Consider the following 21,227-nt stretch of genomic DNA (forward strand, 5'->3'; position numbering starts at 1 on the left):
CAATTTAAATAGGGATTGCGAACAATATTGCTTCCTAATTCTGTGATAATTTCTACTATCAGATAAAGCAGAACTTCTAGACGATTATTAATCTTCAATGCATAAAATTCTATATTTCGATTTGAACAATTTTTGCATTACGTCTGCCTAAATGATACTCAAATGTGGGCATTAACAATTCACTTTGCTTTACAAGATTCAAGTTGATAGAATACATGCCGACAAACTATTTATGATTATCCTATTCCATATTTATTCTCTGTAGAGGATGTATATCTGAAAAAGACTGCGTTATTATACTGAATTTTTTCTAAAAGTATTTCTAAAAGTATTCTCAAAGAATAATTTCTTTCCCGATATTTTGTTTCTGAATAAGAATGAGTTAATCTACAGAAAAATCTAAAGAATGAGTCGGTCGTTAATTATAAATCAATGAAAAAATTTCAACTGCCAGAAAAATGTACTTTCTGTGTTCACTTTATACTGAATCCTAATCATGTTTACACAAAATCTTGGGGTGATCGATCAGATTTTGTTCTAAACACGCGAGATAAGTTCCTCTAAGCCGGATTGATACAAATAGTAGATAATGAGGGGTGACTCCTACATTGGAAATCAAATTCATTCTGATGAACACAAAATTTCCTATACGTTTGTTATCTGGCTGATGTAGGAGTCTGATTCTATAGAATGTCTGGCGAAGGGTCGCAAATGTTGGATAGGGACCGATCATAAATCCTGATAATGCTCTCATTTCACCGCAAACCAGAAATATGGCCGTTTGGATCTCAGCTCGGTATTACGCAATGTTTGGGTATTTAGCGAAAATTTCATTAACGTCATTCTTTCTGTCAAGTATGTGGGCAATTACTCCTCAAGCGTGCTTTTACACCAAAAAATATTCCACGGTTGTTCTTGTGTTGATGTTTTGCTTGCCGATAGCTTAAGAAAAACAAAAGATAGTTGAGAAAGGATACAGTTTTTTTGAGTATCAATTAGACTACTTCGGATGATAAAGCTTCGGGGAAAGTAAACTTATCTATCTAAGTATTCAAATTTTGTGTGATATCAAAATTAAATCCAGATCATCTTTCATCATGAGTAGTAAGTTTTCTACTGAAAAAATTGTTCAATGTGTTTCAATCTGTACTTATGAACCCTTCAAGTTACGAAGAAAAAATTTGGTTTCTATATTTTAGTTCAGTTATACTAGTTTTCTGATTGTTCTTTGATTAATTTCTAATGTCTTATCACAATATCAACCTATTTATTCAAAATATTCGTTTGATATTGTAACCGACTTGCAGGAATAGTTGTCTGACCCGGAGATTATGGTGCAAAGCAGTTTTTAAATAATGTTAAAAGCTTGGAAACTATGCACAAATGAATGAAAAAATGGCGGAATATAACATGTTAGTTAAATCATGAAAAATGTGAAATGAAATTTCCTATGTTTTTTTTACTGCATTAATGTTAGCTACAAATAAAAGTGTCACACTCATTAATTTATTATTAGATAAATTTTTTTGAACAAAATGATTATGGGTTTCTATTTTCCATCTTCATACGAAAAAATTGTGAGAATCTCCCAAACAAAGAAAGAAATTAATTGATTTCAAAATAAACTATTGACAAAGATGAGTGTAACGAGATGAATGTTTACACACGCTTTATATTTTGATATATTCGATCATTATAAGTATTACCAGTATATTATTAAAATTAAATTAGTATTTATCTGTCTGAGGTCATTTGAGATCATCAATATTGCTCAATTCAATGAATGCAATGAAAACATTTTTCTCATGATACTTTTCATTTTATGCGTTCGAATTCCGAATTTTCGTGAAAAGGTGACTTCTCTGAGATGAGTTGTAAAGTGAGATGAAAATGAGATATTGAAAATTAGTTTTATGGCATTCCACTTCCAATAAAAAGCTTCTTCAGATTATTTTCTTACAGAAGTAGAGTTTTATAGAAAATTTTCAATTCAGTTTTTGAAAAATGTATCACTCAAAAGAGTAATGAAAAAGCCATGGTTGGAGAACTTCTGTTTCATACATTCAACAGAACCATAATGTCAATTGCCAAATTGTAAAGGATGTAACACATTTGAGTGAAATTAACTGTTGCATTTTTTCTGTTCATCATAAATGACTAGTTGAAATTTGGTTATACATCACAATGAAGTGAATATTCTAAAAAGTGAACGAATTCAAATCAATTTCAAATAGTTTTCAACTTTATTCCAACACAGACTGAGACATATTTACTGACTTATCCATTTATTTAATCATACTCTGTATTTCTGATTAAAAATCAATTTCTCGTATTCAAACCCTGTGCGAAAACTGATAAATTAGCAAAATGATGTCAAAATTAGAAATTACATGATATATTCATACTTTGTAGATCAACAGAAAATAAAAGTCTCGAGACCCAAACGTAGTAGATATTTTTAGATATTACTTCTGAAAAAGTGTTTCACTCAGATGAGTTGCACTAAAAATTTAGCGGTCAGCAACATTTTCAGAAAAACACACAAAATAATCAATTTTTGAAAGGAAGAGGAGCCTTTTTCCGGTACCTATGCAACGAGTGATCTTCACAGTTACCAGATTTGTTGCTCCTTGATTTCTTTTTGTAGAAGTATTTCGAACAACATCTTCATCACTTTTCTTTGTTCATTAGTTAGAAAAGGGATCAAAAATTCTTCGTAGATTAACAATTTAGTTTTTGCCAACGTTTCGAACTTTATTAAATCCATCGACAGGAAGCTGCGATAAAATAATTTCTTAAGGAAAGAGTATACATGCTAATACACATTGCAAATCAATAAAGTATCAACTAATCTCATATTTTGTGAGAAAAGAAGAAAAAAAAACAGGTGGACTCACCAAAGAGATACAAAAAAGTTGAATATTGCCAATTCAACAGCCCTAGTTGAACACGCAAGAGAAAACAACCACAGTTTTGACTTTGCAAACCCTACAATGGATCATCTTACTAAACGACTGTTTATTGAGTTGACATGTGAGTGACATTTTCAAACAGAAGATGCATAGAAGGACTGAAGAGGGCTCATTTTAATTTATTGAATGGGAATCCTAATCAGTTTATTAAAAATAAGTTTCTACCATCCTGTGTACTCGGAAATCTTTCTATTGTTTATGAATTTGAAGAATGATAAACAAAAAAGTCCAATTTTGATCAGTTGTCTATCTTGATAGCGTATTCATTTTTAATGTGTCTGTGATTGTATGAGATTCATGTAGTAAGTCCATATTTTCGTTGTTTTCGTATCTATGTGTTCTGTTATACAGAACACATAGATACGAAACTTGACATGGAGGTTCTGGGTATTAATCTTGCAAATCCGAAAAAACGCTCAACCAGGTCAATTTTTTTTTGGAATTTTATTAGGGAATAGGGGGCGAGTAGCACATTGTTTGAAAAATCTTGGAAATTAAAAAAAATGTACTCAGTTGTTTAGAGAATTCCAAGATCTTTCGAACGATGTGCGACTCGCCTCCAGTTCCCCAATGAAATTCCAAGGGTTGTTCACCCCTCAGCTCCTGGGTTGAAGTGACGACGCTGTGAATGTAGAGAAAAACTTTCCCTCTCCCAATAAAAATCGACCACAAACTTTATTTGGAAAATATATCACGACATGTTCAGTTTATGAAATTCTATATACAGGGTGTCCCATATAACTCCGCGGGCAAATATCTAAAAAATGAAAAAGAATATCTATATTTCGTGAAAGCAGATAATTTTGGTGTCAAAGGGTCATTTTATTCACGAAGAGATCCAGCACTAGGCGTCATCTGTTAGGACGTCGCAACACCGACTCTAATTTTTTTGAATGGTAACCCAGTATTTTCAATTGGTTTTTGAATCCTGCATGAAATTCTGAATTCAGCCACATAGCACACTTGTATTTTCCTTGAATATAGATGAAAAAAGGCAATTTTATTGCGTATTATAAAGAGGGCCATGAATAAGTCAAAATGAATGCAATAATACGGGTTTAATAAAATGAATCCATCAGTTATGATTTCATTGTCTGTTCAATTTCATCTGATCGCGTATTTCTGTACAAATTAAAATAAATGTTTCAAATTTCCAAAAAAAATAGCTATTACTTTGTCCATAACTCGATCAACATGATGATAACGAAATCAATTAGTGATAACATGAAATCATTTTAGTGAGTGTTCGAACTGCCTCCCTTCACGTATAATACGCATATTGCATCTTTTTAGTAATTCCCGATTCGTGACAGCTAAAAGCGTCTCGCGCTGTATATTTTTAAGGTTTTTTAACATTGATAAACTAATGTTTGGTAAGCCCACCTGTTTTTTTCTTTCTTCCGAAACGTTGGCAAAAAACTATATCGTTCATCTACGAAGAATTTTTGATCCCTCTCCCAACTAATAAGCATTTGAAGGTATTATTTGGATCACCAAACCTCGCGAAATCTTCATTACTGTGTGATTGCAGGGGATTTTCATTTTGAACATTCAAATTCCTGAGTAAGTGCATGGAAGAAAAGAAATTTTGAAATGTATTTTCACTAGACTATTCGGCGGAATTTTTAGAAATAAAATGCTGAAAGTACCATTGACGTAGTCACGAATACTGGAGAAATGTGTCCTCTAAAATAACGTGGTCCTACGTTTGTTTCAAATGTTAAAAGCAGTTCCCTATAATGGTTCGTTTTCACTTTCGTTTGCCCACACTGTATTCGTGTAATCTTTTATTAGTGAAGTAGCAACAAACTTCAAATTGTCACCTGCGATAATCGCTATGATTAAAGCCTAAACAAACTGGACAGGCAACTGTTTGGACGGTGCAATGTAATATCTATCAATTTCCCGGAGAAATGAATCGATCAAGGCTACGCTGATGAAGGCGCTTTTATTCTCTACGCGATTAGGGTGACATTTGACATGTGAGGGAAATTACTGCTAACGCGATCAATGAAGACCTGAGGGAATCGCTCTAAACGGTCAATGCTAATTATAGACCGACAATAGCTGCCACAGAAACTAAATTTAGAAGAATGCACCCAATTAGCTTTGTTATTGCGATATGCCCGTATAGGAGATCTTAGATGAGATAATGTAACACTTCTTACGAAACCCACATTAGCAGTTCTGGGAAAAATTCAGCCAGATATAAACAATCTCTGGGTTACAGTATTTTTAGTATATTCACATCAAAGCAAAGTGGAAGGAAAAGTCGTACTGTTGATAAAAACTCGAAAATGCATAATTTCATACTAGTCAGTGTTTGATATTTCGGAATCATAAAACCGATTTTCACAACTTGAAATTGAGAAAAAGAACATGAAAGGTTATATGACTGAGGTATGTGGATGATTGAATATTGAGAACTTTGTTTCCATTTTAAATGACAGACTTTCATCAATAAAATTTACGTATGAGCTAGAAAATAAAGGAAAAGTTTCATTTTTCGACGTTTGGGAAATGGAAATCAATGTGGGAAGCTAGAATACGATGTGTTTAGGAAGAAAACAAGCAGTTACAGGTTCACATCACTGTGGACAGCACAAACGTGCTGGGTTAAATTTTCTAGTGCATCGTTTTTTGGCGTTTGCTCTTATACACGAGAGGTTTACAAAAGAAAAAGTGACAATACAGGAAATAGCAGTCAGTAACGGTTTCTCGAGGGGTAGTGTAGATGATATTATGAGAAAGAAAAAGTTTATTTTAAGAATGAACGAAATCTCAACTATCAGAAACGACGAAAACCTAGAAAAATATCCGTTAGTTCCATACCACCAATACACGAAGGAATTTGGTAAGATTTTCAAGGAACTAAGTATGAAGGTGGTATTAAAATGAGTCATACACTATAGAAATTTTCAGAAAATCCAAAGGTCAAAGTGAAGAATTTGGAAAAGTCTAGAAATATCATGGACAGACTGGAAGATCAATTGAAATGAGATAAAAGGAACACTTAGCACACCTTAAATATGGAAGATCGGAAAAATCAGCAGTCGCCCATCATGTTTTGCAACAAAACCATTCCATAGACTTTAGTTCATCAAGATTAGTTAGACAAGTTAACAACACAGGCATCTAGATGCCTATGGGAGCTTAAAAATAAGTCAACATAATAAAATGAATAACGATAATTGACCAATACCTCTACCTGTTGCCTGTGATTCCATTCACCGGAATTCCAGTTTTTGGGCCTTCTCGGATTTTCCAACATTTGTTTATTTATCTATTGATTCATATTTTTTTACAAATACAAAATACATACAAATATATTCAACCAAAATTTTCGTCGAATGAACTGAACAGTCTTTTTTCCAACAAATATTTGATATGAGAGATTAGCGAGCACAAAAGCACATACAAACAGACAAACAGACTTAACCACTTACATTTTCATTACATGTATTGATAAGGTAGAACAAGAGGCAAAGTCTGTTGATGAAAACTCAAAAATACAAAACTTCTTACCGACTATTTAGAATATTCAGGTACTATTTTCCCTAATATTTCAATAGAAATCAAGATAAATGAACAAAAATGTCACAAAATTGAATCCAGTGTTGAATTTGTTGACAGGAAACAAAATGCAACAATCGAGTATTGACGAGGCTATAAAGATAATATATTGGAAAAATTCTCGTTGGTAAACTGCACATAAATACACTTGAGAAATATCATCAAAGGTGAATACTCTTGACAATGTTGATAAGTTTCTATAAATCTACAAGTGTGGATTATTTTTTTAACGTGTTGAGCATCTTCTGTTTCTACTAGAAGTTTATAATGAATGTTCAAAGTAATGTAAAGGATGTATCTGTGTGAAAATAAGTCTGATTTTTCAAATTCATCCTTTATTCGTTCTTCAGAATCAGCAGCGAAGGTAGATTTTCATTTATGTGTTTCAGATAAGTGGTGATGAAATGTTCCATATTTAATTTTTGACACATTTTCGTTTGAAAATCTATTAGTGATAAGTTTCATTAAACTTCCATTTGGTTTTATGCGTTTTCATTGTCGACAAAATGTTTAAGGTGTGATGTTCAATAAAAACACTAACATTTGAGAAGGTTTCCACTAGATACATCTTGAATTGAGTTTTGTTTTGGTTACTTTGTCAATTTCCTGCCCAAATCAATTGTTGTTAAAGGCAGACTACTCATGGCATTGGTGATCCATTCGAGTACCACTGTAGTTCTAATTGTTAAATGAAATTTAAAGAATTATTGAATTAGTCTTTTAAGTTGAGAGTTTTGAAAACGAAATTGAAAATAACAACCAATTGCCATTGAGTTAGTATTTTTTTTAATCACTTGATGTTTATCTGGCAAATACTAGCGAATATTGAGTATTAATGTTTTGATATTTTTTATAAAATAAGAAATTGTTCAGGAAGATAAATATTGACTGAAATTCCTACCTTTATCATTTTGATAATAAAAGATCATTCATTTGAAATATCATTGATTTGATTATGTTTCAATCTTGTTGTAATTATTTCACAACTTGAATTCGAATTATATGTATATAGACAACGATTGCCTCAAAAACGCTTCATAGTTTACAAAATTAAAAATAACATATTCGGAAAGGAAAATATCAACAAATAAAGTAATAATTGTTGAAAGCGAAGTTTTTTTTCCATAACTAATACCTCATGCCTAATCTGTTTGATAACAAATGTATTAGAAGTATAATGATGTGAATTAGATATCTGTTTCAAGCTATCAAGACCGTTGAGAAGTTTCATCCGGAAGCATTATTTTATCATTATAATTACAAAACTCTTTGATATTCTGAAACAAGTAATTAAAGTAAAGTATATGATTAGCCTAATGTGTCAAAAAAACTCGATAAAGGAAATTAGGGTCATGAACTAGTGATTGAGAAACAATATTTTCTTATGAAATATTCAAATCAGTGGTTTTGGTATTCATGTGAAGTCATCGAAAACACAATACTACTTGTTTTGTATATAGACACACAAAAGTTGACAACTTATTTAATCTTGCATTGTTCACTAGGAACTGAAAGACGAACAAAACATTGTTTTTCAATGATTGGGAACAGAATATTTAACTGAATACAAATCGTGTTGGAAGGAAACCCAGTTGGTATTTATGGACATGTTGATATTATAGTAATAATGGATACACTGCCTGTCTGATTGTATGTACCATTTACTAAGTATAAATAATCAATAATTTTTCAAAAAAGAGCATTAAAGTATTGCTTTGATGCTCTCTTTGAATACAAGTGATTGAATACAAGTATGATTTGTTGAATAAGAAAGAAATAAAAATTTCGCCCAAGAACATTCGATTAGATTTGAAAATTCCATTAGAGGATTTCAATATTTTTAATTTGTAATTTTCTTAATTTACCGAATGTTACTCTTTGAATGAAGGAAGAAGAACTATTCAATTTTTGTAACATGTTGTCTTTGACACGAGTGTGAAAACTCAAAAGTTTCTAGTTTATGAAATCATTATTTCGATTTAGTGTGTATTATCTCTTCTGAAAGAAATTTGCTGTATTCATGATGAAGAAATATTTGCATACTGCATACCCAAAAAAATTATAGTTGATACTTGAGATGTTACGGTTCAAACCATACTGAGGGAATCGGTTTCAAAACTGTTTCAGACTTTGGTTCGAAAAACAACACACCAATATTGAATGCTTCAAAAAACACCAGAATTTCTGAATAATAGGCTTATTTGGCATCTCTATTGAACAAATGTTATGATTTTGAGTTCAAAGGGTAATTATTGAGGTAATAATAAGTAGATGAATGAAACGATTTCAGAATTCTTTTCGGGAAAGAGCACAACAGAATTCAAGAAGAATTTCTCAATAGGTTGACTCAATTCCTCCACGAAATTGTCTGAATTGAAATAACAGTTAAAAATAAATTTGACCAATAAAATTCCCTACTATGGCAATAATAATTAGACGAATAAAAACAATTTTAGTGGTGTCAATTTCACTCGGTAATCTCTGAAAAAAAAATAGCAATCAAGAAAAGTTTGTCAGCCTATGGTGTGAATAAAAAACCTTTGAATTTCACTGAGTTTAATGAAAAAATAAGTAGATTCCTGAATTTCTGCGTAACAGCTACATTAAAATGAAATAACATGCATCCCTACAATTTGAAACCAACTCAATAGTTCACGAAGAATGATTTCAATATTGCATAACGTATTTTCATAAACAAATGATGAGATCAGGTATTAAACTCCACGTAGAAATTAATGTTGCACATTGCTTTGAAAAGAATATACTCATTAGCATGAAGAGATAATTTTTTGACAGAAATAGTTACAGATCATTTCCATTGTCACTCATTATCGATCATGATTGATTGGAGATCGTTATTCAACACTGATCTAAAATAATGTACCAACTGTGACAAATTTATACCCTGCCTTGTAAGGAAGATATATTTTCGAATTGATTGATTGAGAGGTGAGGATTGAAAGAATCGTCCACCTGGTTTTACGACATTGGAAATTTTCTTATATGTCTATGCCTGAATTCCAGAAATCAAACGACATTCTACTGTGATTTTGGCAAAACCCATAAGAGTTTCAAGTCAATAATTTATAAAAACTGCAATTCATTATGTGATATGTGCGATATTAAATGATAGTTATATTTTGAAATGTATTCTCACGAGAACCTTTCAAAACTGTGATCTCTTTAACTTTTTTTTCCATCTTGTGATATCTTCTATTTCTATTTATTGCCTTTCAGCTGTAGCTGATTTTTTGAAGTAATTACTATGTTTTGCATATATTTTTGATCAACGCCTTTGCACATTTCCTGTAATTGGGTGAACGTCTATAGGAAATAAAGTGATATCTAATCTAATCAATCTATGATATGCTGGGTCTATATAACTATCTATACATTAGAAGAAGTGGAAATGAAATATTCAATTGAAATAATGCCACTTTATAATCTGAAATTGACGATTTCGGGATTTCTGTGTGATGCATAATGATATTAATGCTAATTAATCTACTCTGTTTGGGTGTTCCATGAAGTACATGCATAGGAACAATACTAGGACATCAGAGTAATATAACCTTCAATATTGATGAACTTTGAAACTCAAATATATTTTCTTTTCCAGGAAGAAACCGGTCAATGTATGTTACATAATTTTTCTAAATTGAATAATTATTTTTCATCAAATACAAAGTAATTTCACAACGACTGCGTTTTGCTGATACCAAAATGATCGTTACCGTCGTTTAGATATCAATGAATTATTGGACAACATGAAATACTTGTCAAAATTGTTATTAAAACTGTCAACATCAATCTTGTCGTTTCATTAGCATAGGTATTATATATCCGTGCCGATTGGATACCAAATAGGCATCATGATTCAATATTATCGTGTTATGTAGATGAATTGAAGAATAATTATTAGATTCGAAAAAAAAAGAATATTTTGTGAAATATCTTCTGTAAATGAGGTTCCATTAGGATTTCATTGAAGTTTATAATAAATTTCTCCAGCCTGTTTTGACGTTGCATTGCTAATGGAAGTTCGAATAAACATGCTGACGTTCAAGTTAAGCATTTGAAATTGACTGTTTTATTTTTCAAAAATTCATCGTACTTGATAGTCAGAACCATATATTTGAGATTGTTGGAGACAATTGCCTCATTTCATTTGAAAGAAAATCGGGGTCGTTTCATATTTCTTTTATGTTTTTGGATCACGTGCGGATTTATGCATTTTTTCATCAACTGAGTAGTTTTGAATGAAAACCAATATAGATTTCGATAAAATTGTTTTGAAGTTTTACGCGAAACCCTTCTATATTTATTTACTGGCAGCTAAACTGCTTGCATGTATGTAATTAAGCAGGAAGTATTCAATAAATTTTTATTTTAATCGGTCCCTAATATAATTCAAATTTATTCTCTATAATTCATTCATGCTGAAACGATATATTTACGTTGTTGTTGTTTATAAATCATTGCCAATATTTCCTCTAACAACCCGTTTATGACAGGCCGGACAGTAACTCCATTGAAAACACTGAAGTGCGATTCCTGAATTTCCATAAACCCCGAACAATTCGCGAGTCAACCGTGCCAACTTTCGACAAAATTGAAGCTTTCAGCCCTTTCCAATCTCCGGGTCAGACCCAAAACAATCCCCGGCAACCCTATTCGATGTAATAAGGAAACTATCAGTCAACGCACAGCACACCACGGCCCACTTTATAGATTATTCACACGAAATTTACCTATCCCCATGCGTTTTAGTCACAACTTTCATCGAAACGTCAAACAACTACATGATTCAGCAGCTGTCAAATTCGTAAGTTCGGTCAATCGTTTAGGCCTCGCCTACTCCGATCCGTGTTTAGTCGAATACTGAAAACAGATGAGTATCGGCGCAGCACCCCGTGGCGGCACTGAATGATCTTCCCCCACTCTCTCGGCGGCGCAGGGTTAGTATTCCGGTAAATAGTCCGGTTCGCAAGTGTCAAAAAATGAAAATCCGTCCTTGAAGATCTACAATTACTATTGGGATTTCGTTCGATTTGACTGGATAATTGGACTTTATGAAGGCAAAATTTCACAGTTCATAAACAATTGAACCCAAAAATGGCGGTTTGATTTTATCAAATATCTCAAATGCTTTCGAGATATTTGATGAAATTAAACCATTAAAAATTATATGAGCACAAAAAATATCGCAGTTTCCGGAACTCTACCGGCAATATTTATAATAATAATTATGAGGTGAGAATTGAATGAAAAATATTTTTACCGTTTGAATATGAATATCAAAGAAAAATGATCTGTGTATTAATAATAATAATAATAATGTTTATTTTCGATAAAACACAAATTACAACACGTTTATAAATTAAAACAATTTTTTGAAAACAAACATACTAATCATTGAAGCAAAAATGCTTGTGCGTGATACATGAAAGTATTGCTTAGACTTATCATGAATAAACAATGATCTGTCGGCAAAAAGTATTGACTGCTATTTTTTCATTAACCAAGCTTTTGTTAGTCAATCAATCTATAAAATTTGCAAATTGATATATACTTTTTTATTCGAAAACTCAGGATTTTTTCACTGCTTCGAACCATTGTTCAAAACGATAATTGTTGAAAGAAAAAAAAAATGAAATTTTCCACTTTTTCTTTGACTAAATGTGCAATATAATTGAATTATACATTTTCTCACTTCTTTGTTTACCTCTCGGTTTTTTAATTGTTTTTAAATGCTCAGTTTGAGAAAATATAATTTTTTTTTTAATTCTTGACGAAAAAATCGTTTATTGAAAGCATTACTGAAAACCATTTATTGATCAACAACTTTTTCTTTGCCATATAATAATATTGAAGAATTTGTTTTTTAAACAATTATTATTTATACTTCTGTTCATAACAATACACTTTTTTACAAATATAATTCATTTGTTTTGAAAAGTATGTAGAAAAACATCTGTTTTTTTGTTAACCAGCTGTCGCACCCCTACGAAAGACGTGTGATTCCTAACACGGTTCATTGAAAAAATCAATTATCGGTCTGGTCTGTTTTTAAGTAATTACCAAAAAGTTAAATGATAACAGACATAGGTATACCAGTTTTCAAAAATATTATTCGAAATTATATGACGAACAGAAAAATAAATCGATGAAAATGACTGATATTTGATGAAACATCTCCGAAAAGGAGCTGCTGTTGTAGAGCAAAAGCTGTTGTAGATTTCTATAATGAACAATATATTTTCTTCTATCATTAAAATTTGGAATCAGTTTGTAAAATTTCGATTTTGTACGAGATGGTATTAATCTTTCAACAGAATATGGAAGATCAGAATGTTTATCATGCAACTCTTGTAGATTTGAATTGTTTATTTATTGAACAAAATGTACCGATAACTTTTGCAATTCAATGCAAGAAAACTGTGAGTAATGATTTGAAAAATGGTTCAGTGATATCTGTATTTCGTCAAGAATCAGATTTGAATTTTTCTTGGAAAGTTTTTTCAATATTGACTGGTTTATAAAAATGTTTCGTGTTCGAAATGCGAAAAATATGTTTTCAATTCAATTGTCCTAGTAACTGATGATACCTACTGTGGGTCGAAACAGCGCTGGATGGTGTTGAATCACAAATGCGTTGTATTTGGGCTCTGATTTTCAACTAATCAATCACAGGTCTTGTTTTACCCGCAACCATCAGAATTTAACTAATGAACAATTTGATTGAAAAATTGCGATTTTCTGGCGACGGATCAATGAAGTTATACTTCTTTTGACGCGTTAGGGAAAAGTGATTGGGGTAAATTTTCACAATGCGCGCGCACACCGTCACGAAACGCCGACACCCTGAAATTAGCTTCTTCTTCTTAAATTTATATAGCCGTTGCTTCTCAGTCGAACGCATTTGTTCAGACTCTTCCTGTCAGCTGTCTAGCTCGAAGCAATGCTGCCACACTAAATTGTCTCATTCACTTTTTCTCTCATAAAAACACTTGTTTTTTTTACCAGGGGGCTGCCAGTCCACTCAATACGACTTTCACAAATAACACGTCTATTATCGTACTGACGACCTCGTCGAATACGTCGACATCCAGCCTGGTTACTGGCGTAGGGGGACGTCAGTAACCAGGTGTTTTTTAACCTACAAGTGTTGTATAAAGTATATATATATATATATATATATATATATATATATATATATATATATATATATATATGAATATACATAAATATGTCTGTCTGTCTGTCTGTTTTCAAATCTGTTTTTCCGTTAACCAGCTGTCGCACCCCTACGAACGACAACCGCCAGAAGTCGAAACTTGTGCGAGCTGAGGATTAACAAGGTCTTTCCTTTTAACGTGTGATTCCTAACACTGGTTGGACGATAGCAAGTGAAGATCGATCGTTCAGACTAGGGCTTGAACCACCGACCAACACGGCAGTTAATTCGAGTGAGTGAACAAAGCACCCACGTGGAACCGCTTGGCTACCGACCTACCAATAAATATATATTTTTTCAAATGATATATGGTGGTGACTGATATTTATTTATAAATTATTGATTCAAAGATGAAATTTACTGTGATTATGAGTGACAAAAGTGGTTTTTACATATTACTTTGAGTACATCTGTAGAATTTGAGGTTAGTTGACGGTATGTATTATTTATTCGCTTTATAAACTAAAATAACTGCCAACATTATTATTCGATATGTAGTGAGTGTACAGATGAATTAATGAATTAATAATAGAAACAGAAAATAATAATTATCAAAATCCGGAAAAATCAAATTATTCCAAATATTGAAGAAAATTAAATGTTTCTTTCTTAAAGTAATCTTGAAATTTCAAATGATAAAATGAATCGTCAGATTTTCCCATAAACACTACAATATGACGATAGTATCAAAATACATTTTAATAAATATTGGGAATACATGAATAAATTTAAACAAATAATCAAATAAATCACAACAAAAAATAATAAGAAATTAAATATAGATTAAAAAAACTAAAAAACATGCTTTCAAAGAACGTCGAATTAAAATAAGTTGAATATATTTCTTTTTAAATAAGCTTAAAACAATAACGAACGAAAAATACCAGTATTAATATGAAAAAATAAATAAAGTTCAAACAACTGAAACACACGCTTTCAAAGAACATTGAACTAAAAAGTTAAAAATGATTATTTCAAATATGCTTGAAACAATAACGAACGAAAAATACTAGTATTATTGTGACAAATAACGACGGGCGCTTGATATACAAAAAATAAGGTACATAGCGCTCACGCTTTTTCAACAATAATACTAGTATTTTTTGTTCTTTATTGTTTTGAGTTTATTTAAAAAATATATTTTTGACTTTTCAGTTCGATGTTTTTTAAAGGCTTGTTTTTTAGTTTTTTAAACTATATTCATTTTTCATTTTTTAAATGACCATAGATATTTTCCGATTCCGGAGAGGGAGCCTGAAAATCAGCTACCAAGCCCAGACAGCAGGCGCGCAAAGGACGGTTACAAATAACGCAGCAGGCGCGTGTTAAAAAAAAAATGTTTTTTTTTTAATGAAGAAATACATGTGAAGTGAGTTCGAATTATATCAAGGGGATTACGTACAGCGCCATCTGCCCGCGTATAGATCAAGCAATATTGTCGATATATCAAGCAGGTTACGTATAGCGCCATCTATCCGCGAATAGAGCAAGCAATATTATCGATAATTCTGTCAAATACAGATCGTGAGCTTGAGACTTACAAGCAAACAAAAAAACATACATACATACAGGTGAAGCTAATATAAGCGTGTTAATAAAAAAACAAAGTATAACTTCTCGCGTTCGTACACACAAAACTTCTGTTTATACAATGTTCCTAATCTTTCAAAACTCTTTCAAAATTTCAGATAACAAATAGTTTTTGAGATATTTGGAAAAAACTATTCGTCACTGTCTCGTACACATTTGTTTATATATTTTACCGAACTATCCCCAGAAGTTTCATGAAGTTATTAGGTGCCATTCCCAATCGAAAGAGATCTAGTCGTAATTTTCGGTCTCAGAGAGCCAATTATCGTTAAAATTGCAGTTGTGAACCAGACTAAATGTTTTCCTACACTTTTTACTCATCGTATCTTCGCTGAAACGAGCTTTCAGGGGAGCTTTCAGCTTTTCCTAGGCTCCTGATATGTGAGATGGGCCAGAAATACCTGTTTCGTAGTTTTACGTAATATTCGAAGGTATCGAGACTTCTGGAAGTTGTTTTATCTCATTGAATTGTTCGATACCGCTTTGTAATATTTTATGAAGGGGGTGCGAGGCTCTGGTTTATTGTCCGCAAGGGATGTGTGAGATTTGTCGGACTTTTGAAATACAAAACAGGGTTCTGCACTTATACAGGAAGTAGAATAGCCAGGGTGATAGATGGGTGAAATTGAAAATACCTGCATTTCGGAGTAGTGATAGACAGACGAGGTATTTGTTTTAAGTATTCAGGGTGTCAGATGAAATATATTGAATATACCGGGTGATAACGATATCATTGTACACGACGCCTTTTTTTTTGAAGTGAGAAACTTGAAATTAGGAAAGACGGTAATATATATATATGAACTGAAGAAGAAGCAAGCAGATAGATGAATTTAAAGATATTCTAACCTCAAGTTCAATATTCTGAAGCAAAGACACTCATTATTCACAATTCCATATTTTGATATTTCAAGTGCATAGACATCAAAATCGATACGATCACAGGATATAGAAATATAAAACGATATCCAAATACGTAAACTTGCGCGAATGCGCATTGAGCATTTTGCCTCAGTGTGGTGACCGGAGCAAAGTTGAAACCTCAGCATAAAGTAATAATAATAATAATCGTCTTAATTACTACAATCACAAAAAAATAACAATAGTTAGTTCTAACTACGTATATAAAGTTATAGTAAAAGGCGAACTGAATTGTTCTTCCACTTATTTTTATAAATATTGAGGGAGATCAAGATCATGAACGAGAAGTATAAGGAAATTCATTCAGTTTTCATTGATCATTCTCCAGTTGTCATTGTCTTAAATTTCATAATCTGAGCCGTCATTTCATTTTGTTTTTCATATCATACCTCCAGATACGATCCCAGTTGGTTGAATTTACTAGGATCAGGTGTACCACAGGGCTCCAATTGACGATCCCTACTATTTCTCATTTCCATCAATAACCTTTTGCTAGGGAGTGATGATACAATGAAATATATCGAAATAACATTCGAAAACCGAGTGACTCTAGACCAAGGAATGCAAAATCAGACGGCGTTGTTTCGATCCGCCATAGGTATCATTAGTGGTGCTAGGCTAGACCACAAATGCTGCCCGTATGTTTTTAAATGAGTAGATGAATTCTTTTAATGATGATTTCAATAATAGAGAAGTAGAAAACCAAAACTTTTTTTCCAAAGATTGTTCTCCTCTAAAAATGCACTCTTTTCAATGTTTTGGAAACTCTAGACAATATCTTTTAAAGAAACTTGGAGTATATGAATTATTTTCCAAACTACAAGACCGACGTTGAATGTTTCTTCTTATTTTTTTAGCTCACTAGCTTTAAATAGCCTAAAATAGCACTGAGAAATATTTCAAAAATCTAAAAAGTTATAAACTCCAAGATAAAATGTTATCAATGATCTAAAATAGTTTCGCTATTCACTACATGTCTTCATCATACATTCATTGTTCACACTTTTTGGGTTGAAAGGTCACATTGTATAAATCTTTTCCCTCCAGCACGATCATGGAGCTTTTCCAATTTCATAAGAGTTAGCTGATGAACTTTAACCTAGAGGAGACAAATCACGAGGCAATGCTAGAGATAGTAGCCTGCACATATTCTGACTTATGCCAGTTGCACTATCAGATCGATAGTGGATGGGAGAAGAGACGATTGCATACGTTACATCGGATTCGCTGGCGATGGATATAGAACTGACAGTTTTGGAAAAGTGGTGAACAGAATGTTGTGAATTTATACTTTGAAATATCAGTACATGCCGGATTCATTGAAAACAAAAACTTTGAAATACGTTTTGATAGAATCCCATAAAAGCATGGACTCTGTATTCAAAAAGCTGACTATCTATACAAAGTGGACATTGATATTTTTTCAAGTACCAAATTTTTGTTATAATACCAGTCATCTTTTCCAACAATAACTTTCTCCTAAAAATATACACCTTCCAATATAAACAAGATTCCTATAGATGGGTTCAAATCAAATAAGCGAATGCATGTCATTACATACTGTCATTGATGACATGAGTAGATTCGACTCATGCGTGATATAAATTTGTGATTTTATGAATTGATTGAGTGGTTCATCTCGTAATATCCAATGATATGATACAATAACAGATATACTATCTGTATACATTCTAACACTAACATTTTCACATAGTTTTTTGGTATTATTAATATATAGCAGAAATAACACAGGACCCAAAATAGAACCCTGTGGAAGACCTATGTTGTTATCAGCCAATGTTGAAGTCGTAACCCTCAATTCATTACATACTTCGTTTCTCAAACATACATACTGTTTGCGATTTTGTAGAAAGCTTATCATCCATTTCTGTGCATTATCTTTTACACCTTACTGCCAAAATAATAAAGCCACTTTATAAATATGTCATGATGCACGTAGTCGAATACTCTGCTGGGATCACAAAATATTCCAACAGGCACTCGCCAGCATCGCGAAAGAAGCGAAAATGAATATTTCGTTTTTTTCATAACAAAACACAGACACTACAGGAAAATCCTTAAGGGGCTCTAAGAGCGGTGCCTGTGCGAAAGTAGCGATTCACATTGAATTTGAATTGTTTCAAATCAATTTGGAAAAACTTTTTCAGGAAGTTTATTATACATAAACGCAGTTCTCCAACTGAAAGAGTTCTTAAACAGTGAAGTTTGAGGTGTACTGAGTTGAACCTCATAACGATGAGCAGCCACAGTCCGTCTCGTATATCTGATATGATCCGCTCTTGGTGAAATTAAATGTTCCAAGTCACTCAAACACTTCCCGTGGAAGTATCTAGAAGAGACACAAGTCCCCAACCTTTCTTCGATGTTCCAGACTATCAAGGTTACTAGTGATGTTCGCATCCCCAGTCAGGTGGATGGTTCTTTTCTGGATGGAATCCAGCAGCTTCAGGGTATGCTTAGGGGCGAGCTCCCTACATAAGAACAATACTCCAAAGAGAATCTGATCTGAGCTTCACTTTATAAAGCATCAAAAGTTGCTGAGGTGTGTACAGTTTTCTGGTGGAACAGTGTTCCAAGCTTTTGAGAAGCAGCCTTTGCAATTCTCGCGAAAGTGACAAGACATATTGGTGTCCAGTTCAACCCCCAACGAATTTGTTGAAACAATGAGCGTAATTGTCTATCCTGACATTATTATATACGGTTCGGAGATATTAGTTTTCTTCGAGAAAACTAATGCCTGGGTTTTCTTGGCTCCGAATTGAACCTGGTTACGTTCTTATGCAATAAAAAGAGAGTTGGAGACAATATGGATTCCTGGAGAACAATTGCGTTGATAGTGAAATTATTCGAGAGATATCCATCGACGCTCACTTGCAGAGAACGTTTTCAGGAAGCTCGAGAGTCATATACAAAAATGATCCGACATTCCATAGAAGCAAAGTTTTGCCAGCAAACCCTTATGCCACACACGATCAATGGCTTCAGAAATATCAAGCGCAACAGCTCTTGACTCTCCATGTTTCTCGATTGCGTTATTCCAAATATGGGTGACATACGATAGAAGGTTGCCTGTTGATCTTTGTTTTCTGAGAGCCATATTAATGATCGGTCAAAATATTTTGGCCTTCCAAATATTTAAGAATACAGTGGTTTGCGGCTTTTTCCATGATTGTTCATCTCACTCATAGCAGAGCGACTGGTCTATAATAAGGAGCTTTTTCTTCTAGTTTGTGTCTGGATGTACACATTGTTGTGAAGACTTTATTCTTGTGTTGATTGCTCTCTTTCATTCTTTGAAAGATTCTCACATTTGTTGTATGATGGTGGAGAAGAAGAAAGTCGAAACCTTTCTTTTGATCAAAATTCAGTGTGTACAAATCTTTGACACTAGTTTTCAACAAAAAACAACTTCCTTAATTGTATGTAATAGTCATAATTGTAGTTAAATGAAATTTTGTCACTTGCTGTCTGGAGTGTTTTCATTATTCCAATGAAAAATCTCGTGTCAGCCTAAAGTGAGCCTTCAAACTCCACTATGAATGCAAAGCGATTTTTGAAAGAGCAATATTAAACAATTTTACTACTCACTGACTATAAAAGAACAAAATTAAAGATTTCCATCCGATATAAACGACTTCTGAGTCGGCAAGGCAGAAGAATCTGCTCGAAAGAGACGCTGACAGAGGAAGTGAGAGGAAAACACGGTGTAATAACGTTGCTTTTCTTACGTTGAACGGTCTGGACCTGAAGACGTGTCTGGCATAGAAATGGACTTTAACAAAGCGGAGGCACTATCTGTTAAGTCTAAAGACAGTTCGAGTACAATTTATAAACAACAAAACAAGACCCATTTAGATGAAATTGAACTATCGGGAAGCTAATGAGCTATGAGGTAATCTTCATTATGTAATTCGACGTTCTGTATGCATACGCCACGAGATTGTCAATAAGTCCTTCCGGAATTTGCATATTGCCGTTTGGAGGGTATTGCTGTGAGTTGAAAGGGAAAGGGTGTTTGTAGCGAATGGATAATTGAAGGATTTGTTTCGATTTTTATGACAGGCGGTGCGTTATTCCGAAGTCTATGAATAGGTATAATACGGGTTTCGTTATCCTCAAAATCTCTCGGACCTACAAGCTTCGTGAAATTCTAGGAATATATGGAATTCTCAACGCATAGTATTTATTATATTTAACGGGTTGGACTCCATACTGAACCCATTCAAAATGGGTTTTGCTACCACGTACTTAATCACCAAACTCAAGCAATTGTTCAAGCAGTTGCAGTTTAATAAGAATGTTTCATCTTCCTCACCAACCGATTTCCTGGAGTCTTTGAAGTCCACTATATACCCGTTAGGAACACAAGAGGATTGTTTCGAATTCTTGGGGTTCTTGTTGAATTATCTTCGTGAGCAGGAAAATTGCAGAATCAATATTCCGTACAGTCTATCTCGTCTTGTGTTTGTAGATTTCTTGCTGAAAAAATTCCTTTTACTTTACTTCGTAGTAAATGTTCAAGAGGTAGCAAAACGTATGTGACTTTTTGGAACTTCAACTAGCGTTTCCTAATGTGACTGATAACCAGTACGTGCAAGCTTATTGTTGAATCATTTGAAAATACAACTTTTGACTGGTGGTGATCAACTGTATTGCCAAACATGATCCAAAATAACTGACTATCATAAGACAACAAGTATAGCTGAGGCACCAGTCAATTTATTAATATCACTGATGATTTTCAAACATGACTCAACCTCTGACTGAAGCACCAAACTCCTACTAAGGTTCGAAAGGGATGAACACTTCAATCTAGCAGACCACCATTATAATCTTCATGCAGTCATTAGTCCCTGTGTTTCTGGCGTTGAATCCGGTCATTATTACGTATTGGTTAAAGACGAAACGGACTG

At 33.0% G+C, this 21,227-nt stretch overlaps 1 protein-coding gene across 1 annotated transcript in view; it reads right to left on the reverse strand.

The window, feature by feature from the left end:
* robo3 (roundabout 3) overlaps positions 1-11,425 on the reverse strand; it is a 325,563-nt gene extending 314,138 nt beyond the window's left edge. Inside the window, exon 1 of the mRNA XM_074171440.1 lies at positions 11,297-11,425. The gene's annotated coding sequence lies outside the window, so the exon portion shown is untranslated. The remainder of the gene's footprint in view (positions 1-11,296) is intronic.
* Positions 11,426-21,227: the final 9,802 nt, after the last annotated feature.

The sequence above is a fragment of the Leptinotarsa decemlineata genome, unplaced genomic scaffold (genome assembly GCF_025532065.1).
Source record: "Leptinotarsa decemlineata unplaced genomic scaffold, Ldec_3_MD MMD2_tig00000010_RagTag_RagTag, whole genome shotgun sequence".
Lineage (NCBI taxonomy): Eukaryota > Metazoa > Arthropoda > Insecta > Coleoptera > Chrysomelidae > Leptinotarsa > Leptinotarsa decemlineata.